This window comes from Prionailurus viverrinus, chromosome A2, assembly GCF_022837055.1.
Source record: "Prionailurus viverrinus isolate Anna chromosome A2, UM_Priviv_1.0, whole genome shotgun sequence".
Taxonomy (NCBI): Eukaryota; Metazoa; Chordata; class Mammalia; order Carnivora; family Felidae; genus Prionailurus; species Prionailurus viverrinus.
Window position 1 is genome coordinate 151,986,601 of NC_062562.1, and position 6,000 is coordinate 151,992,600.

Sequence of the window (6,000 nt, forward strand, 5' to 3'; positions counted from 1 at the left end):
ATCCGACTCTGATGTCTCTCGCGTCTTATGACACTCCCCTCCCTCCCGTATTGCTTCTTCAGTTCCTCAAAAATCTTGTCTTCTAATCAGTTGTAGGAAAAACCAAGCTCATTCCACTCGAGGGCCGTTGTCCTTGTTTCCTGGCTGGAATATTCTTTTCCTTCTTGCTTACTCCTTCTGAACTTTGAAGTCTCAATGCAAATATAGCCAGATAGTCCAGTTTTTTCCCCCCCTTTGCCCCGCTTTTCACGGATTTTGCATTATTTCGTTGTTGTTATTTACCTATTTTGGTAGGTATTCATGGGACTCAACAAATATTTCCTTCTGTCTACCATTCTGAGCACAAGAGAGAATTGATCTCCCTGGCTTCCTTGTGGTTGAGTAATGCCATGTAACTAATTTTGGCCTATTATTTATGAGCAGAAGTAATAGCCATTTCCATGCTTGCCAGGAACATTGAAGGCAGTGGCTATAGTCAGCCCGCGTCCCTGAGTGACTATATTGAGGAGAGCTCCCCTACCATCCCACGATGGATACGGAGTAAAATAATAATTAAACGTTTCAGCTGCTGAGGTTTGGGTGTTTATGACCGCAGCCAACACTGGGCCAATCTTGACTGATACAGAAATTATTGTCAGAAGAGAGCTGTTACTAGAACAAAACACCTCAATGAGATGGCATTGACTTAAGGGCTAGGTAGTACACAACAAAGGAAGTGATATTAGAAGCCATAAGGATGATGAATCATACCTACAGGAGTGAAACCTTTGGCAAAACAATCTCCCGCGGTAGCAAAGTAAAGCCTGAAAGGCAGCTAATGTACCCTGTACATTTGGAGCTCTAGTGGAAGAGACTGGAAAATGGAAAGCTGGTGGCATGTGTTGGTAACTATTTTTTGTGTGCGTATGGCGGGGGAGGGGGCATGTTTTAATTTTTTTCTCCGCTTCACTGAGATATAACTGACATATAACTTTGTGTAAGTTTAAGGTATACAGTGTGATGACTTGATATATGCACATATTGCAAAATGATTACCTCAGTAAGGATGGTAAATACGTTCATCACCTCAAAGTTACTGTGTGTGTGTGTGTGTGTGTGTGTGTGTGTGTGTGGTGAGAACTTTTAAGCTTTACTCCCTTAGTATCTTTCAGGGATGCAATGCAGTATTGTTAGCTGTAGTCAGCATTCTGTACATCAGATCCTCACAACTTACTGACCTTATACCTAGAATTTTTGTACCCTTTGGCCACTTTCACCCATTTGCCCCACCCCTAGCCTCTGGCAACCACCAATCTTCTGTGTGTTCGTTTGCTTGTTTGTTTCCTGTTGGGTGTTTTAGATCCACATATAAGTAAGATGAAGACCTCACAGTTTTTGTCTTCCTCTGTCTGACTTATTTCAGTTAGCATAATATGTTTCAAATTCATCCATGTTGTCTCAAATGGCAGGATTTCCTTTTTCATGGCTGAATAATATTCTGTTGGGTGCATATACCACATTTTCTTTATCCGTTCATCTGTCAATGGACGCTTAGGTTGTTTCCATCTCTTGACTATTCTAGTTAATGCTGCAGTAAGATGGGGCTGCAGATGTCAGTTTAGGATAGTGATTTTGTCTCCTTTGGCTATATACCCAGAAGTGGAATTGCTGAATCATATGGTAGTTCTATCTGTAATTTTTGGAAGAACCCCCATGCTGTTTTCCAAGTGGCTGCACCAATTTACATTCCCGGCAACAGTATACAAGGACTCCCTTTTCTCCACATCCTTGCCATCATTTATTATCTCTCTTGTCTTTTTCAAAATGGCCATTCTAACAGGTGTGAGGTGTGAGCTCACTGTGGTTTTGACTTGCGTTTCTCTGATGGTTAATGATGTTGAGCACCTTTTCACGTAACTGTTGACCATTTGTATATATTTTTTAGAAAAATGCCTATTCAAGTCTTTTGCCCATTTTTAAGTTGGGTATTTGTTATTTTGCTATAAGTTGTATGAGTTCCATATATGTTTTGGATATCAACCCCTATTATGTGCAAATATTTTCTCTAATTCTGTAGATTGTCTTTTAATTTTGTTGATTGTTTCTTTCTCTGTGCAGAAGCTTTTTAGTTTGATGTAATCCCACTTGTTTATTTTTACTTTTGCTCCCCGTGTTTTGGGTATCATATCCAAAAAATCATTGCCAAGACAAATGTCAAGAAGCATTTTTTCTATGTTTTCTTTTAGGAGTTTTATGGTTTCAAGTCTTACATTTAAGTCTTTTATCCATTCCAAGTTAATTTTTTTGTGTAACGTTCATTCATTTTTGAGAGACAGAGAGAGACAGAGCATGAGCGGGGAAGGGGCAGAGAGAGGGAGACACAGAATCTGGAAGAGGCTCCAGGCTCTGAGCTGTCAGCACAGAGCCTGATGCGGGGCTTGAACTCACAAACTATGAGATCCTGACCTGAGCTGAAGTCAGACGCTCGACCGACTGAGCCACCCAGGCACCCCATTCCAAGTTAATTTTTAAGTGGTGTAAGATAGTGGTCTAATTTCACCCTTTTGCATGTGGTTGTCCAGTTTTCCCAACACCACTAATTGAAGAGACTATCTTTTCCCCAGTTCGTCTTCTTGGATCCCTTTTAAAATGTTAGGTGACTGTACATGTGTGGGTTGATTTCTGGGCTCTCTATTCTGTTCTACGTGTCTGTTTTTATGCCAGTATGATACAGTCTTGATTACTATAGCTGTGTAATATTGTTGAAATCATGAAGTGTGATGCCTTCAGCTTTGTTCTTCTTTCTCAGGATTGCTTTGGCTATTTGAGGTCTTTTGTGATTCCATACTAATCTTAGGATTTTTTTTCTATTTCTGTAAAAAATGCCATTGGAATTTTTATAGAAGTTGCATTAAATGTAAAGGTTGCTTTGAGTAGTATAGACATTTTGACAGTATTCTTCCAATCCATGAACATGGGCATCATTGCATTGGTTTGTATCTTCTTCAATTTCTTTTACCAATGTCATCTAGTTTTCAGTATACAGATCTTTCACCTCCTTGGTTAAATTTATTCCTAAGTATTATATAATTTTTGATGTTATTGGGAGTAGGATTGTTTTATTTCTTATTCAGACAGTTCATTGTTAAATGTGTAGAAATGCAACTGATTTTTATATGTTGATTTTTGCACCCTGCAACTTTACTGAATTCATTAGTTTTAACCATTTTTGGTAGAGTCTTTAGGGTTTTCTATATGTAAGATCATGCCATATGCACCCAGAGACACTTGCAATTCTTCCTTTCCAATTTGGATGTCTTGTATTTATTTCTTTTTCTTGCCTGAGTTTTCTGGCTGGTGAAAGTGGGCATCCTTGTTTTGGTTCCTGATCTTAAAGGAAAAGTTTTCAATCTTTCACCTTTGACTGTGATGTTAGCTGTGGGCTTGTCATATATACTTTTATTATGCTGAGGCACATTCTTGTAATACCCAATTGTTGAGAGTTTTATTATGAAAAGATGTTGAATTTTGTGCTTCACCTGCATCGATTGAGATGATCGGGATCTTTATCTTTCATTCTCCTAATGTGATGTTTCCCATTTACTGATTTGTGTATGTTGAACCATCCTTGTAACCCAGAGATAAATACCACTTGATCATGGTGTATGAGCCTTTTGATGTTCTGCTGAATCAGTTTGCTAGTCCTTTGTTGAGAAATTTTGCATCTATATTTATCAGGGATATTGGCCTGTAGCTGCTTTTTCTACTAGTGTGCTCATTTGGCTTTCGTATCCAGGTAATTCTAGCCTTGTAAAATGAGTTTGCGAATATTCCCTCCTCTTCATTTCTTTGTTTTTTAAGAGCTTGGGAAGGATTGTAATTAATCTTTTGAGTGTTTGGTAGAATTTACCACTGAAATCGTCTGGTCCTAAACTTTATTGGGAGGTTTTTGATAAGTTATCAAATCTCTTACTTCAATCTCTTACTTTCCTACCTATTATTGGTCTGTTTAGATATTCTATTTCTTCATGATTCAGTATTGGTAGGTTGTATATTTCTAGGAATTTATCCACTCTTGTAAGTTGTCCTAGAACAACCTATGCATGTAATTGTTCATAATAGTCTCTTATGACCCTTTGTATGTATTTATGACCCACAAATTGTTTATCTTTTCAAAGAGTTAGCTCTTATTTTGTTAATCTTTTCTATTGTTTTCAATTTATTTATGCTCTAGTCTTTATTTCCTTCCTTCTAATGTTGGGCTTAGTTTGTTCTTCTTTTCTAGTTCCTTGAGGTATAATGTCCGGCTTATTTGAGATCTTTCTTTTTTCTTTTTTAATTTTTTAATGTTTATTTATTTTTGAGAGAGAAAGAGAGACAGAGCACGAGTGGGGAGGGGCAGAGAGAGAGGGAGACACAGAATCAGAAGCAGGCTCCAGGCTCTGAGCTGTCAGCACAGAGCTGGATGTGGAGCTTGAACTCAAGAACCACGAGATCATGACCTGAGCTGAAGAGGGACGCTTAACTGACTGAGCCACCCAGGTGCCCCATATCTTTCTTTTTTCTTAATTTATGTATTTATAGCTATAAACTTTCCTGTTAGAACTGATTTTGTGGCATCTCATAAGTTTTGGTATGTTGTGTTCCCCTTTTCATCTGTCTCAGATTTTTTTTAATGTTTATTCATTATTTTTGAGAGAGAGAGAGTAAGCAGGGGAGGGGCAGAGATAGAAGAAGACACAGAATTTGAAGCAGGCTCCAGGCTCTGAGCTGTCAGCACAGAGCCCGATGCAGGGCTCAAACTCACGGACTGTGAGATCATGACCCGAGCTGAAGTAGGAGTTTTAACCAACTGAGACACCCAGGCGCCCCTGTCTCAGATTATTTTTAATTTCCCTTTTGATTTCTCCTTTCATCCATCAGTTGTTCAAGAATGTGTTGTTTAGGGGCCTGGGTGGCTCATTCAGTTAAGCGTCCAGCTTCGGTGCAGGCCATGATCTCACGGTCCGTGGGTTCGAGCTCTGCATCGGGCGCTGTGCTGACAGCTCAGAGCCTGGAGCCTGCTTCAGATTCTGTGTCTCCCTCCCTCTCTCTGCTCCTCCCCCACTCACGCTCGGTCTCTCTCTGTCTCTCAGAAATGAATAAAAAAAGCATTCTATGGTTGGAAAAGATATCTCATATAATTCATATCTTCTTGAATTTGTTGAAACTTGTTTCGTTGCCTAATGTAAGATCTATCCTAAAAAATGTTTCATGTGCACTTTATGAGAATGCATATCCTACAGCTGCCAGATGGGATATTCTGCATGTGTCTGATAGGTCCATTTGGGTGTTGGTACTCCTGAATACATAAGATACTACAGGAAGACATGAAACGGAAGTAATTGTCCAGCTTTCAATTACAACTGAAAGAGATCATAGCGTCCAGAGATCTGGAAGCTTGCATTTGGAAGATACAAATGGTTCTCATCTAAAACTGAGATGAGCAAAAAGGCCGATTAGACCTCAGCCTTGTGGCAAGGATCAAATCAAGGACATGACAGTCACACTCATGACGAAAGCCTCTGAGTAGATTAAAGTGGTACCCAGTAAAGCCTTTCATTTGAATAAAACGGCACAGGGCTTCTCACTGACAAAGCCTGATGGGCTCAAGCTACCCAAATAAATAGAAAAATTAAACAAGAGAAAAATTTGTGTCTCAGAAAGCACAGTGGCTGTGATGATAGCACATGGAAGGGACTTGAATCAAATGTAGGAGGAATTGACCACAATTTTTAGGGTGGTGCTGAAATATCGAGCAGCGAGTGCTAAAGGAAACTGTAAATGAAACTTAAATGACCCTTGGACCTCAGCTGTCTGTGGGCTGGAAGTAGTCCGAGAAAGCTGTTCAAAAACCAAGAAGGACATATTCTCCAATGCTCACTTAATCTTTTAAAAATTTTTTTTAACTTTATTTTTGAGAAAGAGAGCACAAATGGGTCGGGGTAGAGAAAGAGGGAGACACAGAATCGGAAGCAGGCT